We start from the raw sequence: 25,331 nt of genomic DNA, 5'->3' as shown, positions 1-25,331 counted from the left end.
ATGAGAATGTCCGCACGTTCCAACACTGTAGAAGTCTCGCATCTGTGTGCGGTCGGCCGGCACGCGAGAGATCGGAGAGTCTTGCGCGGCCTTGTCGCGGTGATGACAGACGCCTCGGCCGACTCACCGTGCTTTTGTTCACTACCAAGCCTCCGTAAACATTCTGCAAGCTGCTATGAATATCTGTAATGATATGGTTTTCCACCAAAAGAAACTCAATGACAGATCTCTTCTTGGAACGCTCCTACGTGACAAACGCCATTCTGAAAGCTACACGTAGCGCCACCACCTATCGAACTTCATAGAACTGTAGGAGCTGAAACGGGAATATTCCACGATGTCCGACCAGAGATACTGCACTTTTTCAACCGATACTAGTAGAGGAAAAAATGTGTTGCATTAATTCTTGAACGCCCATTGTAAATAAACGTAGAAAACACATACAGGGTGTCCCAATTATCTTGACCACCCTCAATAACTGTTTGTCCAGATGCAAATTACAAAATGTTTCAAGCAAATGTTCTTTAATCGTCAGTGGGACATCAATCAGCATAACTGCCTTCGTTGTAGGTTTGCTTTCGACAAAGATGTGAACAGCAGTATGACTTTTTTAAATGGCACCCTGTATTTTTTTATCCGGTAATTCAATTCCGCTCCTGAAGACCTATTCAAAAATGTATCACAGTGTACCATTCACTGAAACACAACGTTATTAATTACATAACACAACACTGACTTTGAGCCCGGGATCACAAACTCCTCCACTTGCTGGAAATGTCAGAAAACAAATGAAAACCAAGTAAAAACGTAACACAGAATTGACTTTGACTCTCCTGTACCATTTCCCAGGATTAGAACATTCAAAGGTGCTCAAAGTGGTGACCCTGGACACCGATACACCGGTGCACTCGCTGAATGAAAGAATTACTTACTGCTTCCAGTCTTGCCTGCTGAAGAGAATTACAAGCAAGCACGATACGCTCCTGCATATCCTCTGGAGTTGTTGGAATATCGCGATAGACAACATCTTTAATGCATTCCCAAAGAAAAAAGTTAATTCAAGAGACCTAGCCGGCCAAGTAACTGTTCCTCCTCGAGCCAATCCATCTAGCAGGATACCTTCGGTTCAGAACACGACGTGCATGCAAGGCATTATGTGCTGGGCATCCATCGTGTTGATACCACATTATCATCTGGTTCTTACCGGCACTTCATCCAGAAGAGGAGGATGAATTCGTCTGAGGAAGTTGGCATACGCTGTGCCGTTTAGAATACCATTGATGAAATAGGGGCCAATAATTGTAGTACCAAGCATCCCACACCAGATGTTAACTCTCCATTAACGCTGATATTCCACCTATCTAAGGCATCGTGGGTTGTTGCTGGACCAATAACGCATATTCCTTGTATTTACCCGTCCTTTCTTTGAGAAGGAGCATTCATCGGTAAATAGAACGTTGGAGAAGAAGTTCGGGTTGGCGAGGATTTGCTGATGTGCCCACTGACAGAACAGTACACGATTCTGGAAGTCATACCCATGCAATTCTTGATGTAGGTGTACATGGTAAGGATGGAACCAGTGACGTGTAAGAATACGATGTACACTGGTTTTAGGAATCCAAATCTCGTGTTCAAGCTGTCGTGTGCTCACATGTGGATTCATAGCAACGGAAGCGAGAACAGTAATTTCAGCTGCTTCGTCTGTGCGAGCGCTACAGCGATTGCGTTGTCGTGGGTTAAAACTTCCCGTTTCCTGAAGCGCCACAACTAGACGAGAAAACATTCATCGGGATGACTTCGTAGCATTGCGCCTACCTTCAACAACAACAACAATAAAAGAAACATTATGTCGATGCAATTTGTAGGAAGGACAGCCTTTACTGTATGCCTATTCTACACAACAGTATTTAAAAGGACTCAACTACTGTACTAAATGTACCAGTAAATAAGAAAACAGATTGAAATTACTGTTCTCCTAACTTACTTTCCCCATAGATGAGCAGCATTTCTACCTTCTCTTCGTTGGTGTACGTTCTACTCACACAACTCAGACGAGCGGTTCTAGGCGCTTCAGTCGGGAACAGCGTTGCTGCTACGGTCGCAGGTTCGAATACCGCCTCGGGCATGGATGTGTGTGATGCCCATAGGTTAGTTAGGTTTAAGTAGTTCTAAGTCTCATGACCTCAGATGTTAAGTCCCATAGTGCTTAGAGCCATTTGAACCATTTCTTAAACAAGTTTTCAACTGACGATGGCTGACGGAATGACGGGTGTGCATTCTACTTATGCTTACATTTGTCCTCTGTCAACGTCAGCTCGTGGATGTGTTCCATTACCCCAAGTACCTGCACTAAGCGCTGGGAGCGTCAACGTCAGTGTTGTGTTCATTACGTAATAACGTTGTGTTTCAGTGAATGGTACACTGTGATACATTTTTGAATATGTCTTTAGGGGAGGAAATGAGTTACCGAATAAAAAATAGAGGGTGCCATTTAAAAAAAGTCATACCGCTATTCATATCTTTGTAAAAACCAAACCTACAACGAAGGCAATCATGCTGATTGATGTCCGAATGGTCCGAATGGCTCTGAGCACTATGGGACTTAACTTCTGAGGTCATCAGTCCCCTAGAACTTAGAACTACTTAAACCTAACTAACCTAAGGACATCACACACATCCATACCCGAGGCAGGATTCGAACCTGCGACCGTAGCAGTCGCGCGGTTCCGGACTGAAGCGCCTAGAACCGCTCTGCCACTCCGGCCGGCTGATTGATGTCCCCCTGACGGCTAAAGAACATGGTGGTAAAAATAAATAGGATACCCTGTATATGACGAGAGACGGATAATTTATAGCTCTTTGTAATAGAAAATTTAGATTCTGATGAACAAAAAACAAACCGTCTATCACATCCGACTAGATTTACATCTCGCGCTTCCAATCGATCTTAAGCAACCAAGAAGAGCGAAGAATTCAACAGTGTTATTTGTCAGTAGGCGGTAATAAGCATTGCGCCGCCAGCCCCGCTCCCGTACACTGCGATGCAGACGCTTTGCGACCTCCAGGTAGGAGGCGGGCTCCAACTGCAAGGTCCTCCACCGCCGCTGCGGCAACCGCCGTGCTACACGACACTGGCAGCGCTCCGGCGGGTATTGTTCTGGTAGCGCCCGCTCGGCGCGGCGTTATCTTATCAGCCGGCGGCGACTCGCTCGCTAACCCCGCAATTGTCCCGCGTCAGATTTGCGCGCGGGTTGCCACGACCTCGGAGCCGTGACGGCGTTCCCCCGTCCTGTGTACGCAGCAGCAGTAACCAGAGTCCTCTACACTCTAGTCAGTCCCTGCAGGGGCGATGTTTCTTTACACGGCGCTTCCTCTTCTTCATTGGCCCTTTATTGTTTAATGTACGTCCCAAATACGTGAAGATCGCATTAAATCTACATATACAGTGTGTTTCAAGAACATTACGTATGTTCTTAGTAATACTGACTTTCTGGGACTAAGGAAGTGTTCCAAGACATATTTTTATGTTGAATGGTTTCGTCTGCTACTGGTTGTGTCATCATCACAAGAGAGTGATTTAATTATTTTCTTCCATTTTGTCATTGATTTCACAATTACACAATCTTGTCATATAAACGCTTTTTCAGGACCACACCGACAAACTCTGAATATTGCTAGCTCTGACAAAGAGGATCATTTTACTTAGGAACACACAGTCTTAAACTATGAAACTTCCTGGCAGATTAAAACTGTGTGCCGGACCGAGACTCGAACTCGGGACAAAGCTCGAGTCTCGGTCCGGCACACAGTTTTAATCTGCCAGGAAGTTTCATATCAGCGCACACTCCACTGCAGAGTGAAAATCTGAGTCTTAAACTAGTTCTTAAGGTTATACATGTTCCACTCGCATTAATGCGGCTACCACTTATGTTCGACGCAAACATGCAATAACCACTTACCGATGGGCAGGTGGTAGCACTAGCAGTGGAGGGTGTATAAAGCGTGCATGAGGGACGCAGAAAAAGGCGTATCTGACGTCCAAAAGAACATGATCACTGGCTTTCGGACGAAGAGTGCAAGCATTTCCGAACTGCTAAGTTTGTAAACCGTTCACGTGCTATTGTCGTTCAAGTACAAAGAGCGTTCAAAAAGTTTTGCACAATCGCCTCTAATTTTTTTAATTTTTGCAGGAGGAGAATGAAATTTTCTGTGAACACACTTGGAACATTTAGTTGTACATTGAGCCTACTCAATGTAGCCTCCATCAGCTGTGAGGCATATGGCCCAACGTTCTTTCCATGATGTAAATGCAATTTGGTACAATTCTGGGGATTGACTTAAACACTATCGCTTGACACAGGAAATAAGGTCTTTCTCACTATCAAATGTTTTGCCGCGCAGATGGGCCTTCAGACGACCAAAGAAGGAAAAATCAGACAGAGCCACGTTCGGACTGTAGCGAGGATGAGGATCAATTTTCCATCCCATTTTCCTGATTTCCTCCTGCGTCATAAGGGCTGTATGGGGTTTGGCATTGTCATGGTGTAGTCTGGTGAGCTGACCCTGAAGCTGTGATCTGTGGGTCTTGATGGCACGTCACAGCTTGTCCAGTGACAAACACTAACGGTTCAGCTTAACTGTCGAGCCAGGTTCCAAAAAATCTGTGAAAATGACACCACATCGATACCATAAGAACGAGGCCATCACCTTTCGGCCTGCTGTTCGTGAAAGTCTTGGTTTTTTCTTCCGAGGGGAACCCAGATGACGCCACTACGTGGATTGAATTTTGCTCTCAGGTTCGGACAAAAAGAGCCATGTTCCATCCTGGGTAATGACGCCGTCAAAACACTGTTTGCACTCATCAGTAAAGGTCTTCATGAGACCCTCACACACATTCTTCCTCATCGTTTTCATTTCTCTTGTCAATAAGCTAGGCACCCAACGTGCACTGGTTTTTCTGTACCGTATCGACTGTAATAGTGATACCACACTACCCAATGACAAATGAGTCATTTTAACAAGCTGTCGTGTCGTCACAAATGTGTCATTTTTGATGATTTGATCAATGGTACTCCTATTCACATCACTCACTGCCGTCGATAATCTACCGCATCGTGGATTGTCCAGTAGAGAGAAATCTCCTTCTTTAAACCTCGGCAATCACCGCTGGATACTACCACGATCCACTGTGTTCTCCCCATAAACAGGGAGGAACTTCCTGTGAATCGATGTGGCAGAGTCATCGCCGGTTTTGAAGAGGAACTCCTTCACCGACCGTTGTCGCAAACTAACATCTACTTCATGGTCCATTATGGCTCAAATGTAAATAAAAGAAAATACTTTTATATACCAACTTATAGCTAAGTGTTCCAAGTACCTTTACAAAAAATTTCATTCTCCTCCTGCAAAACATAAAAAAATTAGAGACGACTTTGCAAAAGTTTTTGAACGCCGTTTCTATATGGTGCATGGGAAAATGGGGCTATCGAAACTGGTGCCGAGGCAAGTGCGGTGCACCATGGGTCGTAGACGACACGGGTGAACGACCGCTGCGCAGATGTATACGGGCGTATACACATGCATCTGTTGAGCACCTGACCACACAGATGAACTTAGGGGCTACCAACAGCGTTTCGTCAACGACCGTTCAGCGAACGTTACTGCGTATGGGTTCCGCAGCAGATGCCTGGTTCATGCACCCATGTTGACGGCTGTCCATTGGTGGCGGAGGCTGGAATTTGCACGCCAATAACGCATCTGGACGTCTGTTGCTTGGCGGCAGGTGACCTTTGCGAACGAATCACGTTTTATGGTCCATTCACACATGTCCGCTAGTTTGTCAGAGTGGTACAGGCCGGAGGAGGGAGCGCTGTGATCTGGGAGATGTTTTTGTGGCATTCCCTGAGTGATGTCGTCGTTCTGGAAGGCACAATGGATCAACACAAGTATGGACAACTTTGTGGTAAGGTCTTATGGGACCAAACTGCTGAGGTCATCGGTCCCTAAGCTTATACACTACCTTAAACTAACTTACGCTAAGGACGACACACACACCCGTGCCCGAGGGAGGACCCGAACCTCCGACGGGGGGAGCCGCGCGGACCGTGACAAGACGCCTCTGACCACGTGGCTAGCAACACAAGTATGCATCTATCCTTGGGAACCATGTTCACCCCTAGTTGCAGTTTGCTTTTCTGTCAGCACGATGACATCTACTAGAAAGGCAGTCCAATGTGTCACACAGTTCGCAGTGTACGTGTGTGGTTCGAAGAGCTCGAGAATGAGTTTACCGTACTCCCCTAGCGATCAAACACCCCAGATCTACACCCAATTGAGAATCAATGGAACCACCCCGATCGGACTATACGCTCCATGAATCCTCAACCGGGAGAACTAGCGCTGCTGGCCACCGCACTGGCATACGAAACTTTCCTCATGTCAGCCCGTTGTAGGTGTCGCCACCGGCGCCAACCTTGTGTGAATGCTCTGAAAAGCTAATCGTTTGCATATCACAGCATATTCTTCCTGTCGGTTAAATTTCGCATCTGTAGCACGTCATCTTCGTGGTGTAGCAATTTTAATGGCCAGTAGTGTATCTAATGGTTCAAATTGCTCTGAGCACTATGGGACTCAACTTCTGAGGTCATTAGTCCCCTAGAACTTAGAACTAGTTAAACCTAACTAACCTAAGGACATCACAAACATCCATGCCCGAGGCAGGATTCGAACCTGCGACCGTAGCGGTCTTGCGGTTCCAGACTGCAGCGCCTTTAACCGCACGGCCACTTCAGCCGGCCAGTGTATCTAATGGTAACTGCGCATTACATAGAGGTGTCCGAATACTTTTGATCAGATAGTGTACACACCACTTCAATGTCGAGACTCACCTCGGCAGTGGATGATCACATTAGCGCCTGCTGCGAGTTCTGTACCGTTTACAGTGCTCCAAAGCGGTCAGAGTGCTGTTATACGGGTATGACTAACGTTGTCCGGTTATCGCGCTGCTGGCCTTGCCGAACGTGACGGATCAGTTATTCGGCAAACAGGGAGGAGTGACTCGGCGCTACCTGCGGGTTTTCTTCCCCCGTTACGACACTCTGCGGCCGGCGCTAGCTCCGAGAGGCGGCGGTGCCAGGCGGCTACCCGCGGCTGTGTTTGGGTCCGGCCTTGCCGGCTCAGCGACGCCGAGTTTTCGCCTTCCGCAAGCGAGGCGCGTTCAGTCAATGCAGCGGCCTTTCTAATGACGGCGCTGCCGCTTGTTAGAGAGGAAAGTGGCTGGCGGTGAGCGCCGGAGCCTGCCCTGCCCTGTCCTCCAGTCTTACATTCCTGGCTATCCGGCAGGGAACTGAATGCGTTTTCTCTTCACAAATACCGACACCTCGTACCTGGCACCAGAATCGACTCTGACAGATTACTGGCATGCAAATAACTGCTTATACGCGGTCGTCAACAAAACATGAGGTGGCTAATTTAAAGAGCTATCTGGGAATGAAGGTTATCTCCGAAGAGTTCAGGGACGAAATTTTCTCTGGCTATTAGCCAACAACAGCGTCATCTTGCAGCAATGTTTCGTTAAGACTTATAATCTTCGTCGCAAGATGGTGAGTTGAAAAACCTGTAGAAATTTTGTTTCAAGATGACACCACTGTTTTCGTTGTGATCTTCAGTCTGAAAACAGGTTTAATACAGCTTTCGGCATTTGTCTAGCCTGTATACGCTTCTCTGTCTCTGCATTACTACTGTAGCCACCGTGAAATTCAACCTTCTTGCTGTATTCGACCCTTGGTTTCCCAGTACAATGTTTAACCCCCCCCCCCCCCCCCCCCGTCATCCACCCAAACTTCCTTCATTTAGCCGGCCATTGTGCCCGAGCGGTTCTAGGCGCTTCAGTCCAGACCGCGCTGCTGCTACGGTCGCAGGTTCGAATCCTGCCTCGGGCATGGATGTGTGTGATATCCTTAGGTTAGTTAGGTTTAAGTAGTATGGGAATGACCTCAGATGTCAAGTCCCATAGTGCTTAGAGCCATTTGAACCATTTTGCTTCCTTTACCAAACTAACGATTCATTGATGCCTCGGACTGTATCCAGTGGGCCAGTCTCTTGATTTAACCAAGTTATGTATGCTGTATGGCAAGAAAAGTATAGCACTCAGAAGAAGATGAGGAAACGAAATGAAATTTCACAGGTTGACAGATTATATGATGATATTTCTCTGATTATAACATCGAATCAGATAAACAAAGAATTAAGCAATATGAGAGCATGTGTCAGCGTGACGTTCCACGTACCCATGTAATTTTCAGCATTCTTCTGTAGCACCACATTTTAAAAGCTTCTATTTTCTTTTCCTCTGAAATGCTTATCGTCTACGTTTCACTTCCGTACAGAGTTACATTCCAGAAAAATACGTTCAGAAAAGACTTAATGACAGTTGAATTTACATTCCGTATCACCACATTTCTGTTTTTCGTTCTATTCCCAGTCTGCATTGTATATTCTCACTACTAAGTCCACCATCAGTAGTTTCGCTGTCCAAATGAGAAACCTCATCGACTACTTTTAGTGTCTCATTTGCTAATCTAATTTCCTCTCCTTCACCTGATTTACAGAGTGCTTATAACTAAATTTTTGCTACTTGAAAGAGCCCCCAGATAAACGAGTGCTCGTAGGACAACGAAACTTCTTGGAAACGTTTCTAATGACATGAGGAAGAGAAATAATGAATAAACCAGTGAAAGAAACGTGTTTCAATATACACATGAGAATGTGATTTGGTGATCTTCGTGGTTACGAAGTTTGGAAGGATCGTCAAATGATTTAGTTTACTCCTGGGAGAGGCCGATGACCAGTTGCGCCGCCAGAAATTGTTGAAGTAGTTACTGTTACCATATCTGAGAATTCTGGAGGCGATGCGCCATCTTCAAGGAGTGCACAAGCTGTGTCACGATAGCTGAACATTTCTTGGTCGACCGTGGAAATTAAAATGTGTTTCTTTCAACAGTTTATTCGTTATTTCTCTTCCGCATGGCCTTACAAGTGTTCCCATAAAATTTCTCTGTCGTACAATCACTCATTTTTCATGTAGCCATAGTGTAATTGTAACTACTCAAAATTCAACTACATTCCCTTACCCTTGTTTTACTTGTCTTGATGTTCATCTTATAACTGCTTTTTAAGACACTGTCTATTCTGTTCAACTCTTCTTCCAAATTATTTGCCGTCTGACAGAATTACAGTGTCGGTGGTAACTTCAAATTTTTTATTCCTACTCCCTGAGTTTAAATTCCATTTACAAATCATTACTTGGTTTACTTTACTGATTGCTCAATGTACAAATTACGTAATATTAGGGTAATGCTACATTTCTGCCTCTGTATCTTCGCAACCACTACTTCCTTTTCACGTCATTCCATTCCTATAACTGCAATCTGGATTCTGCACAAGTTGCACATAGTCTTTCGCTTCCTGTACCTCTGCTACACGCAGAATTTCAGAAAGTGTGTTTCAGTCAATGTTGTCAAAACCTTTCTCTAAATGTACAAATGCTTTAAATGTAAGTTTAGCTGTCTTTAATCTATTTTCAAATATAACCGTAGTGCCAGTACTGCCTGGCTAGTTTCAACATTTCTTCTGAACCCAGAATGATTTTCCCCGATGTCGACTTCTACCCTTTTTTTTCCATTCGAGTCAGTATTTTGGAAGCATTCTGAAGGCATGTCATTTCTTCCATGGTTCTTCTTTTGACTTAGGTATTTCACTCCTATGTCAAATTCTTCTCGCAATCAAAAATGGTTCAAATGCCTCTGAGCACTATGGGACTTAACTGCAGTGGTCATCAGTCCCCTATAACTTAGAACTACTTAAACCTAACTAACCTAAGGACATCACACACATCCAAGCCCGAGGTAGGATTCGAACCTGCGACCGTAGCGGTCGCGCAGTTACAGACTGTAGCACCTAGAACCGCTCGGCCACTCCGGCCGGCCTTCTCGCAATCATCGGCGAGTATGGCGGCAGTATGGAGAGAGCTGAGAGGCCCGATTCTTCCAATGTAGCGATGTTGCTCCTGGAATGATGTGAGAAATCATCTAGTACGACTTCAGGTAACAGCTGGTAGTCATTGAGGGAAATCTGACAGTACAGCATTACGCCATGGACATCCTGTGTCTTCATTTGTTATCTCCCACGCGACATTACTGTGGTGACATTTTTCACCAGGACAATGCTCGTCCATACTTGGCATATGTCTGTACGAACTGTCTGTTTGATGTTGAGGTTCTCCCGTTGCCACCAAGGTCCCAGTATCTATCCCAGACAGATCGTCAATTCCTTTCCAGTGCCAGTGTGGAGAATATCAGCAATCAGCCACAACAATTGGGTGCCAAGAGGAGAAGATTAAACAACGTCTTCGTGTCATCCTTTCCAACGGAATCAGTGTATGCATCCAGGCTAGATGGGGCCCAACGTCCTACTGATAAGCGGGATCATACTGTCAACTCTTTCGTAAATCTGACTAGATTTTGTAATCACTGAAATAATATCACGTATATCACGTACTGTGTCATTCCTTGAAGTCTCTCCGCGTTTCCTCCTCCAATAGTTGGCGGAAAGTATTCATTGAAATGTTGCGGCAGAAGTGGTCAGCTATTTTTAGTTGCCTCGAGTGAGCGCTTGGCAGTGTGCAACGCACGCCGTGATCCAGCGCTGGCGGCCGCTGCGAAGTGTAAGGCCACTTGCTGACCCAGAAAGCCGCGCCGGGAATCCACCACCTGGCTCTGGGGCCGCGCGGAGCTGGTCGGCGTCGAACTACGTGGTAAAAACCAGCCTCCTGCTGCATCAGCAAGACAGCGTCCGGCCTGCTACGGCAAACACTGTGCATATCGCGCTATCTCAATGGCTTATTACTTATGCTGCCGCACGCATTGTACAATGCTGGCCATGAAAATTGCAGCATCATGGAGAATAGACAGTAGTGACATTTTACATACTGTGCATTCGCAGTGTAACAGGAGGAATAGCCTATGTTACGGACTACAAGATAGACTTTTTTCTTTGAAAAATTGCCTCCAAAATTCAGGTGCGTCTTGCGCTCGAAGTTAATATAAAAACGTTCAGTGTTTAATTTGATATTCCCACCAGTCTTAAAAATGGCCATATATTCGATGCCGCGGGAAAACTATCTCTATCTGGCAATATTGGATTCAACTGGCAGCAACAGTGCACCGATGCGACGAACATTAGTTGCGCGGATTCACAAGCTTGCTAACTCTGTCTCCCGCCCCGCCATCACAAACCCAGAAAATTGTTTAGTCCCTCTGCAGTACCAGTGAACTTGTACTGAAAGTGATTTGTCTTATCAGTAACAGCACAATATTTTTGTTAGTGCCTAGTTTCGTAATGGAAAAAAATAAAATGTGTTCATATGATTTATCTTCTCAGCCATCACAGGCTCTGTAGACCACGCGCTGCAACAACGATCTGCTTCCACCGCCTTCTATCTGTGGCAGTCTGTCTCCACCCTGCGGAAATTCCTAATGCTGCGATGTCCCTCTCTATGTCTCCTCCCACCTTGTACGAGTTCGGCCCAACGGTCTTGTTGCCTGGAGAGTTCCTTCAAATTTCTTCGCACAGTGATAAAGTGGGGAGAGGCCTGGTTGATCATGACATTAAGCATCTCCATATTTAATTTTAAGAGTTTGCTTTCGTTTGGAACTTTCTGTATTTTAGGGTTATAATGCGTGTCTAGAGATTCAGTGGCTGCAGCATGATTGAAGTGCCAACACGTTTTGAAAACGCAAACATTAGCACGTACATGTAGCGACAGAGACTCTAATTTGAATTAGATTTGTCTGATGCAGACATGTTATGGTAGATTAGTTCAATGGAACAACAACCCTAAACATCAAGTTTCAATAAAAATGACGAAAACATACAAAATTGGTGTAAGTGCACGAAGCAGAAGGTCTGAGCAGAAATTGTGACAACTGACTAGGAAGCTGTTGACGACGCACCTGTTCAGCTCGACTGACAACAAACTTAACGACGGATAACATCGAGTAAATGCGGCCCTTTTAGGCAAAAGGGCGACGATTGTGTCTGAAACTGAAATCAGATGAACTCAGAATCAGTGAAGTCTGAACTCATCTTTTATGGAAATGGGTAAGCGCGATCTCTGTCTCCTATTCGTTCCGAAGTAACTGGCTGCCAGACGGAAAGCGTCAGTAATGGATACTTACGGTGAGTTCATAGTCACTCATGATTTAGAGAGTGGTTATAATTAAACTTACGCAACTTGAGGAGGACCCACAAGAAACCAGTGATCGTAGGACAATGAGTTGTGAAACATGTGTGAAGACATGTGGAAGAGACATAACTAATTAACCGTTGAAAGGAGCACACTTTAATTACCTCACGGAAGGATAACATTTGTTAACTGCGTACCATCTTTACGTTCCAGATTACAAACGTTGTTCGGTGTGACAAATGTCTGCATCCACGACAGCCTGGAAACGCACTCGAGACTGATTGCTCTACTGCTGCCAGAAACAACGGGATGTTCACCTGTCGTGACACAGGTCGTCCACTGCTTGGACATTGTACATTGCGTTCACCATCCTCAGCCGTGCCAATTAATTCGAACTTCCGAATTACGCTCTCCAGCCCCCGGTGCGGAAGGATGACCTCTCCGTGTTTCTTTAATGCGTCGATACTCGCGAAAAGCCGCAGCACCACTGCCTTTGTTCCGATAAAACATCTTTAGGAGCAAAGAGCTTCTAGCCTTGTCCACACCGCTCGAGGACTCGCATTTGGGAGGACGACGGTTCAAATCCGTCTCCGGCCATCCTGGTTTAGGTTTTCTGTGATTTCCCTAAATCGTTTCAGGCAAATGCCGGGTTGGTTCCTGTGAAAGGGCGCGGCCGCTTTCCTCCCCAATCCTTCCCTAATCCGAGCTTGTACTCGAATGGCCTCGTTGTCGACGGGACGTTAAACACTAATCTCCTCCTCCTTGTCCACACCCACGCTGACTGTCTGCAACTGTAATGCGCACTGATGCTTGCGTTTCGACCCTATGTCGCCGTGCCAGTACCGGCACCTAAGAGCAAGGCATGACACTAATACTACAACCCAAATCCAGCAGTCCACAGTCTGAAAATCGTTCCTAAAAAGTTGTCTATCCATGCGGTAAATAGCTTTCTGTCTGCACTGGCTCAAGTAAAACAGCACTCCGTCTTCAGGCCACGAGTGGCCTACCGGGATCATCCGACCGCCGTGTCATCCTCGGTGGAGGATGCGGATAGGAGGGGCATGGGGTCAGTACACCGCTCTCCCGGTCGTAAGATGGTATTTTTGACTGAAGCCGCTACTATTCGGTCAAGTAGCTCCTCAATTGGCATCACGAGGCTGAGTGCACACCTAAAAATGGCAACAGCGCATGGCGGCACGGATGGTCACCCATCCAAGTGCCGACCACGCCCCACAGCGCTTAACTTCGGTGATCTCGCGGGAACCGGTGTATCCACTGCGGCAAGGCCGTTGCCCCACAGGCTCAAGTAGCGAAAGTTTAATTATAAACACTTTGTGGAATAATATTTCCTCTAAACCATCATCACATGGACTGAGACCTGACGCTATAGGTTCAACCCGGAATAGGGGAAGCAACCATCATGATTATGGTGTATATTAGCCTGTATAACATTTCGGTTCATATCCAAATACGTGTAATATAAATTCCTAGATTAATTAAAAAGCAAGCCTTCGCTTTCAGCTGATAAAGATCATCTAAAGCATTCTGTGGCCAATTAAGATTACGTTGAAGGAAAATAAAGGTATCTGGTTCCCATCTACTGTTTCAATGAAATATTTATTTCTTTACGAAGTTCCATGAGACCATGCAGCCGAAGCTACTTCGTCATGGAAACATGCAGTAAATAATTTACTGAATGCTGATTAGAAATTTTATAAACAAAGAATTAATTAATTGGTAAAACACGAGAAAACAGAGTGTACAAATAAATAACACTTCACGGAGCTGTCAGGAGCTCCTGCACAGATCATGAGTATTTCACAAGGAAACATTTCAAATTTGATTATGAACACTTCGGGTTTATCGCAGAGTTCTTTTTCAGTTCTACTGGAAGACTAATGAAAAAGAAATCTGTTGAAGGTGCACGCCTTTCCATACAGTGCTCAAGGTGGTGTTACCCAAGTCTATATCTTTTTCCCGCCTAGTATTCAATAGCTCAAAGTTGCAGTTTCTTCTTAATGAGCCAACATTGTGAAGAACAAATCCTTTGACGCAATATATGTAAAGGTACGGTACAGTTAGAATTCCGAGACGCCTGAATAACGGCCTACACGAAGTTCTGTGACACCGTAGATTAGTCTAACTGATCGTTTCTAGACTATGAAGTTCTTAGTTGGTGCACAGAATTATCCCAATAGGAGAATTATACCATGGGAGATAACAGTACGAAAGGTAGCAAAGTGAACAAGCCTTAGTGTCAAAAAAAGTGGAGCTCATTCTTATTATGCAGCTGACATCATTTAGTTTTACATAGCGCCTTGAACTTGTTACTCCCAAACTAGATCTCCATCTACGCTCAGTCCTAAGAATTTAAAATTATTGTTTTCACTGACTGCTGACTTCCTTGGGTAGATAAAATTTCGCTTTTACAAGGGTTCCGTGTCAGAAACTGTCCGCATTGCATCTGTTAGAATTAAGCGTTAGTTGTTCTCTGAAAACCACGTTCTGATGTCAGGGACTATCCTGTTACCTATCTCACTTACATTACGTTCCACGACTATCACTATAACACCTAAGTTATCCGTAAAGAAAAAAAAAAGTCTGAGTCACCTGCAATACTTCGTGGCAGATTAGTTATACACAAAGTGACCATCAATAAACACGACGGATTCCTGGCTGGAAATGGGGGAAGAAAGGTTCTATGAACGTGTGTCCCGAAATTCAAGATTGTCACTGTAGATGGCGCTGGCGAGTGAAAGTTCCTCGGACCACTTACGTGTGTTACAGGCTGTGTGATTGACGCAGCGTACTGTAAACAGGAGAATGGTCCCGTATTCAAGTCGGGAACAAGTCGAGATAGAGAATGTGTACTGTTAAGCAGACGGAAACGGTCGAGATTCAGCATTCCTATGCCGAAACAAGTACCTTCACAGACATCAACCACATAGAGCCGTTTATGGGCCCTTTTATTATCATGGGCCCTTTCAGACGAACGTGCAGGGAGGAAGCAGACTGTACCTGTACGTACATCAGATTTGGAGAATTGTGTGTGTTTGTCCTCAGGATAATTTAGGTTAAGTAGTGTGTAAGCTTAGGGACTGATGACGTTAGCAGTTAAGTCCCGTAAGATTTCACACACATTTGAACATTTTTGAGAATTGTGTTCTACACATGCGACGCTATTCGGAGAGAGGCCCGAATTTGCAAAAAGAGTGAGGTAATCCATTATGCGGCAAGTGAAAGCGTGCATTGCATCCCATGCAGGCCACGTTGAACATCTGTTGTGACGTGGAGGCGCTGCAGCTCTGTACTGTGTTCCGGGACGATTTCTTGCCGTTGCACGCACACCGTCTATTTCCGGAGACATGTTCGTAGGACTTGTTTTCCTACATTTCTAGTCAGGAATCCGTCCCTGAAGTTTGTCGGTTTTATTGAGTTCACCGTATTTATATAGGGTGGACCACTTAAACGTTTCAGCGCAAATATCTTTGGTACAACAACAGATATTGAAAAACGGCATTCACAGAGATGAGTGTAAGGCAGGAGCTCATGAAAGTAAACACTGTGAGACATTCTAAAACATAGCAGATGTAAATTTCAATACAAGCTTTCGTTTTTTAAAATGGACACTCCGTATTATTTCTTACGCAATCAAAACATGAAAAATCACCAAATAAATCGCAATACGTCAATTATCTTCCGAGAAGTTACAGAGCGAAGTTGACGCTTGAAATAAACAAAACCCGTCGGTATTGCACATTCCGACGTGCAAGTGTGGTGTCACCGCTAGACACCACACTTGCTAGGTGGTAACTTAAATCGGCCGCGGTCCTGTAGTACATGTCGGACCCGCGTGTCGCCACTGTGTATTCGCAAACCTAGCGCCACCACATGGCAGGTCACAAGACACGGACTTGACCTCGCCCCAGTTGTACGGACGACATAGCTTGCGACTAGACCTACCAAGTATTCCTCTCATTTGCCGAGAGACAGATTAAATAGCCTTCAGCTAGTCCATCGCTACTACCTAGCAAGGCGCCATGTGTATCATTGCTAATTGCTTACTACTATGCAAGAGATGTATTTCAACAAGAACAAGACTACATTAAAGTTAAGTATATTAAAATCTCTCTTCTTTTCTTTATAGTTTTCATCCAGTCTCCTGTTTCAGAATTTACGCCCGTCTGCGTTAGTTTCGCGTGCACCTAGCCACTCATTGTGTCGAGACCTTAGGGAATCGACACAACAATATTTTGGCGCCGAGGAGTGGTGCCGCGCCCACGTTGCAGTCTTTGTGTTATACTTGCTCTAATTTGCTTGAGTCATGGCTTCGCCGCATTCTCCAGATGTACTGTCCGAATTTTTTCGCTTGCAGAATCAGCAGACGCAGGCGTTATTGGAAGCCCTTGGACAGCTCGTCCAGGGTCAACGTGCGCTGCAAACCGATGCGGCGGCAGCCGCTTCATCGCTACCGCAGCCACACAACGCTGTCGCACCGCCATTTAGGCCCTTTGAGGCCCATAAAGAAAGCTGGACTGAGTGGGCCGATCAGTTCCGGTTCCACCTCACAGCTTATGGAATTCAAGGTAAAGAGCGGCAGCCGTTTTTGCTTTCTTGTGTAGGTGTGTCTACCTACCGTGTGATAGTGAAATTGTTTCCCCGACGCGACGTCGCAACTCTGTCCTACGAAGAAATTTTGTCTGCTTTAGATGCCTATTTCAAAGAAACAGTAAATGTAGTTGCCAAACGGTATACGTTTTTTCGTACAAAACGTACGGCCGGTCAGACTAATAGGGAGTGGGTAGCAACTTTGCAAGGACTTACTAGAGACTGTGCGTTTGCCTGTGAATGTGGCCTCCCATATTCAGATACTATGGTGCGTGATGCAATTGCACAGAACGTTTCTGATGTTCGCATAAGGGAACAGATTTTGAAGCTAGTTAATCCCTCCCTGCAACAAGTGATAGACATATTGGACAGGCAAGACACACTTGACTTTGCTCAGGAATCATTTGAAACTTCGCCAGCAGTGTGTCACGTTAATCGGCCCGCCCGGCCCGCTGCAAGGGACGCTAAGCGGCCCTCGCGCCCGACTTCGCTGCGGCCGCCTAGCTTGCAACCACGTGCGCCGCGTAAGCAAGCAAATGCATTGAAATCTTGCCCGCGGTGTGCCACTAGACATTCGCGTGACCATTGCCCGTCACGCCAAGCTATTTGCTTTTACTGTCGAAAGAAAGGACATGTACAAAGTGTTTGCCAGAAAAAGTTAAGATCAGACAATCACACAAATTCCAGGCCCTTTGCTTCGCGCCGGAATCGAACCCAGGACAATCAGGCTCGTGGACCTTCACCCATGGACATTCATGTAGTTCATGCCCACCCGTCCAGTGACACTTTAGCTAACAGTGACTGTGTTCGTCCCACCCAACGTGTGCGTCGACGTCGCCGGAAATCCCGTAAAGTTGCAAGTGCTTCTGGTCCTGTATCAGTTCAAATTGCACGAGACAGTCGCTCTTGTCGTCAACAAGACAATAAACTTTTTGTGGACTTAGACTTTGCAGGAAAAGTGATACCATTCCAGCTCGATACCGGAGCTGCAGTTTCCTTGCTCAATCACGACACGTACAAACAACTGGGTGCCCCGCCATTGCGTGCCGCAACTGTTACGTTAACTAGTTACTCAGGACAGCACATACCTGTGTTAGGACAGTGCAGCCTTATTGCAACATACAAGGGACAGACAAAACTTGTGTCATTTTATGTTCTTCGTTCCTCTAGTGCAGTGAACTTGTTTGGTTTAGATTTGTTTCAATTATTTAATATGTCTATTGTAAATCAGGTCCTATCAGTGAATCAGACTGTGCCTTCCGCCAGTGTTTCTAGTCTTTGTGAAGAATTTGCAGACATTTTTGCACCGGGCCTTGGTTGCGCTAAGAACTATGAAGCGCATTTGGAACTGAAAGATAACGCGCACCCAAAATTTTTCAGAGCGCGCAATGTTCCCCACGCATTGCGTGATGCGGTCGCAAGAACATTAGCCGAATTAGAATCTCAAGGTGTCATTGAACGTGTGCAGGCTTCTCTCTGGGCCTCACCCTTAGTCATTTTGCCAAAACCTTCCGGAAAACTGAGACTTTGTGTGGACTTCAAGGCAACTGTGAATCCACAACTTGTGACTGCTACTTTTCCTTTGCCCCGCCCGGAAGATCTTTTTGACAAACTGTGCCCGGGAAAATATTTTTCAAAATTGGACCTAGCAGATGCGTACTTGCAAATACCTGTGGACGAAGAATCCCAGCGCGTCTTAGTGGTTAACACGCATCTTGGCTTGTATCACTTCAAAAGACTGCCATTCGGGTGTGCATCCGCCCCTGCTTTATTTCAGCAATATTTACAAACTATTTGTGCGTCGGTCCCTACGGCTGCGAACTATCTGGACGATATTGTGCTCTCAGGAAAGACAGAAGCAGAACATTTGCAAAATCTCCGGACATTATTTCAGGTATTGCGTCAGAATGGTCTTCGCTTGAGGAAGGACAAATGTGTGTTTTTTGCTCGTGACTTACCGTACCTGGGGCATGTCATAAATGCCCAAGGTATACATCCGAGTCCAGAGCACCTTCGTGCCATTCAGGACTTGCCGTCACCGCAGAACTTAAAACAGCTACAGAGTGTGCTGGGTAAGGTCACTTATTATCATAGGTTTGTGCGCAATGCTTCTTCCATTTCAGCTCCGCTTCATCGCTTACGCCGTAAAGGTGTGCCGTTCGTCTGGACGACGGAATGCGAACGCGCCTTTCGCCAGTTGAAATCGGCGTTACTTTCAAATACTTGCCTTACGCCATTCGATCCCCGAAAACCCCTTTTGTTGATGGTCGATGCATCGGATTTCGGGATCGGTGCTGTGCTTGCGCACAAAGATGGCTCGCATGATCGCCCTATTGCCTTTGCGTCCAAATTGCTCTCATCTGCGCAAAGGAATTATTCACAAATAGAGAAGGAAGCTTTGGCTCTTGTGTTTGGTGTTACCAAGTTCCATGACTTCTTGTATGGTCGTCACTTTACAATCATCACGGACCACAAGCCTTTGACATCGCTTTTTCATCCGAACAAACCTGTACCTCCACGTACAGCGCAGAAATTCATTCGCTGGTCTCTTTTTCTCTCGCAGTACCGCTACGATATCTTGTATCGGTCCACTGCTAAGCACGGAAACGCTGATGCGTTGTCCCGTTTGCCTGTTGCTGAGGATAAAGCATTCGATTCTTCCGAACTTGCTTGCATGTTCATTGATTCGGAAGCCGATGACGTGGTCGCATCGTTTCCGATTGATTTTCGTCGTGTAGCTACAGCCACAGCTGCTGACCCTGTCCTTGCTCCCGTTTTGCGTTTTGTTGCTACGCAATGGCCCTTGTCAAAGTCACGGATCGAGGATCCTTTGGTTCGCCGTTTTTTTGCTCCCAAGGAGAGACTTTTTGTCCGACGTGGTGTTTTGTTGTTGCGTTCCGATAATGATCAATCCCGAGTCGTGGTCCCACGTTCGTTACAGTCCTCTGTCTTACGGCTTCTTCACCAAGGACATTGGGGTATAGTGCGAACGAAACAACTTGCTCGACAGCACTGTACTTGGTTCGGCATCGATGCTGCGATTACGAATATGTGCTCCTCTTGCGTGGCGTGTGCCGAACAACAATCCGCACCGCCGCGGAAATTCTTTGCATGGCCGAAAGCCACTTCCCCTTGGCAACGCTTGCACATCGATTTTGCTGGTCCATTCTGGAATGCTCGATGGTTGGTTGTGGTCGATGCTTTCAGTAATTTTCCTTTTGTTGTCCGGATGTCTTCCACGACGTCTTCTGCCACCATCCAAGCCTTGTCTGCTATCTTTTGCATTGAAGGTCTTCCGCAGACTATTGTTTCCGACAATGGCCCACAATTCATGTCCGCAGAATTTCAGTCGTTCTGCAAGGCCAATGGTATTCAACATCTGACATCCGCGCCGTTTTCGCCTCAGTCAAACGGTGCCGCTGAACGATTGGTCCGGACTTTCAAGTCACAGATGTTGAAGTTGAAAGAGTCGCATTCTCGGGAGGACGCTTTGTTGCTCTTTTTGTCTTCCTATCGCTCTCAGCCCCGCGATGGTCGCTCGCCGGCTGAATTGCTCCATGGTCGTCCTCATCGAACTCTGATGTCTTTGCTGCATCCGCCACATCAGGTTCCTGTGCAGCGGCAGACTCCTGCTTTTGCTCCTGGCGACGTTGTCTATTATCGCAACTATCGCGGTTCACAGCGTTGGCTCGCAGGGCGCATTCTTCGCTGCCTCGGCCGCGCGATGTATTTGGTTTTGGGGGCCTCTGGTGAGGTGCGTCGGCATCTCAATCAGCTGCGCCTCTGTCGTCGCCTGGGTTCTGCCGCTCCCCGTCTGCTTTCAGCGACGGAGCCGTCAGGTCAGCGCCCTGGGGACCCATCTACTGGCTCGCCTCATCCCCAGGTGTTCCCGACGCTGCCTTCCATTTTGCCTCATGGCGTCGCGCCGCCGCAGCCGCCGCCGGCGCCGCCAGCAGCGGACGCTTCGCTGCAGCCGCCTCGCGCCTCCCTGGGTCACGCGCCGCCGCTTGCTTCCCGTGACCAGCCGTCCTCCGCCATGGACCTCTTGCCCGCTCCGGACCAGATGTCGTCTTCGCCCGTCGGGTGCTCCGACCACATGGAGGTCGACCCTTCTGTCTCATTACGTGCGCATACACCTCATGTTGACGTGCACCCTGGACTAGGTTTGCAGGCGTTTCCTAGCTCCCCTCGGACCGAATGGCCGGGTGCGGGTGGCACAGCCTCGCCTGTTGTTAGGCTCCCCACCTCATCGCATACGTCAACATGGGGTCCTCCCCACGGCGGGCGGAAGCCTTATCTCACGACCGTTCGCCGATTTGCGGGGGAGGAATGTGGTGTCACCGCTAGACACCACACTTGCTAGGTGGTAACTTAAATCGGCCGCGGTCCTGTAGTACATGTCGGACCCGCGTGTCGCCACTGTGTATTCGCAAACCTAGCGCCACCACATGGCAGGTCACAAGACACGGACTTGACCTCGCCCCAGTTGTACGGACGACATAGCTTGCGACTAGACCTACCAAGTATTCCTCTCATTTGCCGAGAGACAGATTAAATAGCCTTCAGCTAGTCCATCGCTACTACCTAGCAAGGCGCCATGTGTATCATTGCTAATTGCTTACTACTATGCAAGAGATGTATTTCAACAAGAACAAGACTACATTAAAGTTAAGTATATTAAAATCTCTCTTCTTTTCTTTATAGTTTTCATCCAGTCTCCTGTTTCAGAATTTACGCCCGTCTGCGTTAGTTTCGCGTGCACCTAGCCACTCATTGTGTCGAGACCTTAGGGAATCGACACAACAGCAAGCGTGATCACCACATATCAGTTTGAGTGGCGGGAAACCTTGTTATTACTTTCGACCTTCTTGACAACTGTGAAAGTAAGATTACGTATGTCAGTCACATCGCGATTGTGAGCAACGTGGGGTTCACGTTTGCATCTAGACATGTCTACTAGCGGCGCGTTTCGTTCATTTCAGGCGTCAACTCCGCTTTGAAATTTCTTGGGACGTAATTGGCGTATTGTGATGCAACCAACGCCATTTTTGTGGTCTTTCGTGTTGTTGACTGCGTAAGAAACAATACGAGGTGTCCATTTAAAAACATTAGTTTGTTTGGAAACTAATATTTGCTTACATTTTAGAATTTCTCAGAATTTATTTTCATGAGCCTCTGTCTTACATTCATAGTAGTGAAAGTCGTCTTTCAAGGCCTATTTCTGTTCCAGAGATATTTGCGATGAAATATTTAAGTGGGCCACTATGAATAAAGAAAAGGGACCCAGAACAAATCTATGTGCCACAGCCTCATTACATGACCCCAGTCAGATTCAAGCCTCTTACCTATTTTTTGACACCAGATGACAACCTTCTACTTCCTATCTTCCAAATATAATGTGAACAGTTCTTGATCTTTTCGCCTAATCCCATAATGTTCGAACTCTTGCAGGAGTGCTGCATGATCAACACAATTAAATGCTTTTGTTAAAGCAAATACCTACTGTCCTAGAGCTTTCATTTAGCCATGTTGGTGCCTCACAAAGAATAGAATAAATAACATTTTCTGAGGATAATCACTTCTGGAAGCTACCCTGAGAGTCTGACAGCAATTTACATTTACTCAGATTTTCCACTACTCTGTCGTACATTGTTTTCTCAGAAATTTTCCAGAACACTCGTAACAAAGAAACTGGGCGTTTTTATAAAGTGGTATTACTAACGAGTTTTTCAATCTGTCAGGTAATCACACCTGAAACACAAACTGCAATGGTGACTCACTACAGAACTAAAGTGTGTTGCACTGGTATGGATAATTCTACTTGAAGTTTCATCATATTCAAGGGAATCTTTACTCTTTAATGATGTAAGAAATGATTCAGTTTCATTCTTGCTTGCTTGCTGCAGCTGCGCGTGATGTAGCTGTCTGTGAACACCGGCTTTCAAGAGCTCTACGTATCATGCACGTAAAATTTTATAGGTCACCTCTGAAACGTTGGGAAACAGTTATTTTAGTACTGTTCGTCCTGAAAAAATATGACACGATGAGATAGTTAACGTTTCTGTTGATATAATACAGTTTTTGTTTTTCATCAATAGTCTTTCCGTGTTATTTAAGCACGGATTCTGATAAGCTCGATACTAAGTGCCTTTAAGCAACCATCTCAGCCAGTGTCCCCTCTCACTCGCGTAAGAAATGAAGCATGAAGTAAATATTATTAGAAAGCAGACGAATCACAAAACCGCGAAACGTAGACGTGTTCACTGACCGACAACTCTACATCTCGCGCGCCCCTCCACCAGAGCAGCGAAAGTTAACGGCTCGCGCTGCACCTGCCGGGCGCGTGCCTCGAGAATGCGGAAACTTGCCACCCGAACGGATCAGCTTCTTTTCGGTGTACACCGGTTCGAAACCAGACGAGGAGCTCTTAAATACTACACGTTGCCCGCGGCGGTTTCGCAACAAAACGGTGCCCCCAGGATGTGGCGTGCCGATCATCGAGCACTCTCTCAGTGATTCTAACAGGAGAACGAGGCAGCTCAGTAATTAACGCTAAGAATACGTATTTAAGAAGCGTCAATCAGATTTCGGTTCTCCGAGATTCCGCTACATCACATCGGGTGGTCCTTCAGCACGGCAGTGAGTGTTCTCTCATTCTACATCTACACCGACACTCCATAAGCCAGCTTATGGTGTGTGCCACTGCCACTGTCCCATTTTCTAGCTCCTATCGCAAATGGTTCGCGGGGATAATTACCGCTGGTACGCTGAGGTGACAAAACTCATGTGATAGCGATATGCACATACACTATGTGATCAAAAGTATCCGGACACCTGGCTCAAAATTACTTAGAAGTTCGTGGCGCCCTCCATCGGTAATGCTGGAATTCAGTATGGTGTTGGCCCACCCTTAGCCTTGATGACAGCTTCCACTCTCGCAGGCATATGTTCATATGTTCAATCAGGTGCTGCAAGGTTTCTTGGGGAATGGCAGCCCACTCATCACGGAGTGCTGCACTGAGGAGAGGTATCGATGTCGATTGGTGAGGCCTGGCACGAAGTCGGAGTCGGCGTTCCGAAACGTTCCAAAGGTGTTCTATAGGATTCAGGTTAGGACTCTGTGCAGGCCCGTCCATTACTGGGATGTTATTATCGTGTAACCACTCCGCCACAGGCCGTGCATTATGAACAGGTGTTCGATCGTGTTGAAAGATGCAATCGCCATACCGGAATTTCTCTTCGGTAGTAGGAAGCAAGAAGGTGTTTAAAACATCAATGTAGACCTGTGCTGTGGTAGTCCCACACAAAACAACAAGGGGTGCAAGCCCCTTCCATGAAAAGCACGAGCACACCATATCACCACCGCATCCCAATTTTACTGTTGGCGCTACACACGCTGGAAGATGACGTACACTGGGCATTCGTCATACTCACAACCTGCCATCGGATCACCACATTGTGTATCGTGATTCGTCACTCCACACAACGCTTTTCCACTGTTCAATCGTCCAACGTTGACGCTCCTTACACCAAGCGAGGCGTCGTTTGGCATTTACCGGCGTGATGTGTGGCTTATGAGCAGCCGCTCGACCATGAAATTCGTTTTCTCACCTCCCGCCTAACTGTCATAGTACTTGCAGTGGATCGCGATGCAGTTTGGAATTTCTGTGTGATGGTCTGGACAGATATCTGCACATTACACATTACGACCCTCTTCAACTGCCGGAGGTCTCTGTCAGTCAACAGACGAGGTCGGCCTGTGCGCTTTTACGATTTACTTGTCCTTCACGTTTCCACTTCACTATCACATCGGAAACAGTGGACCTAGGGATGTTTAGGAGTGTGGAAATGTCGCGTAGAGGCGTATGACGCAAGTGACACCCAATCACCTGACCACGTTAGAAGTCCGTAAGTTCTGCGGAGCGCCCCATTCTGCTCTCTCACGATGTCTAATGACTACTGAGGTCGCTGATATGGCGAACCTGGCTGCGGGTGTCAGCGCAATGCACCTAATATGAAAAACGTACGTTTTTGGGGTGTCCGAATACATTTGATCACATACTGTATGTAGATGGAAGTAGTATCGCATACACAAGGTATAAAGTGCATTGGCAGAGCTGTCATTTGCGCTCAGGTGATACATATGGAAAGGTTTGCGACGTGATTATGGTCGCACGGCGGGAAGCAATGGACGTTGAACACGGAATGGTGCTTGGAGCTAAACGCATGTACAACTTTAGGGTATCCAATATTCCGAGATCCACACTGTCAAGAGTCCTGCGAGAATATCATATTTCAGGCATTGCCTTTGAACACCGTCAACACAGCGGCAGATAGCGTTCACTTAACGACCGAGAGCAGCGGCATTTGCATAGAGTTGTTAGTACTAACAGACAAGCAAAGCTGCTTGAAAAGTCGCAGAAATCAATTTGCTACGTACGACTGTCGTATCCTGTTAGTAAAGTGTGGTGAAATGTGG

The 25,331-nt window shown here is 46.4% G+C and overlaps 1 long non-coding RNA gene and 1 pseudogene across 1 annotated transcript in view; one reads left to right on the top strand and one right to left on the bottom strand.

Moving 5' to 3' along the window:
- Positions 1 to 25,331, top strand: part of LOC126203371 (uncharacterized) — a 593,071-nt gene that overhangs the window by 454,315 nt on the left and 113,425 nt on the right. The window lies entirely within an intron of this gene.
- Positions 13,421 to 13,538, bottom strand: LOC126204633 (5S ribosomal RNA; annotated as a pseudogene).

The sequence above is a fragment of the Schistocerca nitens genome, chromosome 9 (assembly GCF_023898315.1).
Source record: "Schistocerca nitens isolate TAMUIC-IGC-003100 chromosome 9, iqSchNite1.1, whole genome shotgun sequence".
NCBI lineage: Eukaryota > Metazoa > Arthropoda > Insecta > Orthoptera > Acrididae > Schistocerca > Schistocerca nitens.
The sequence above is the reverse complement of the archived record's forward strand: the minus strand, read 5'-3'. Positions and strand labels throughout refer to the sequence as shown.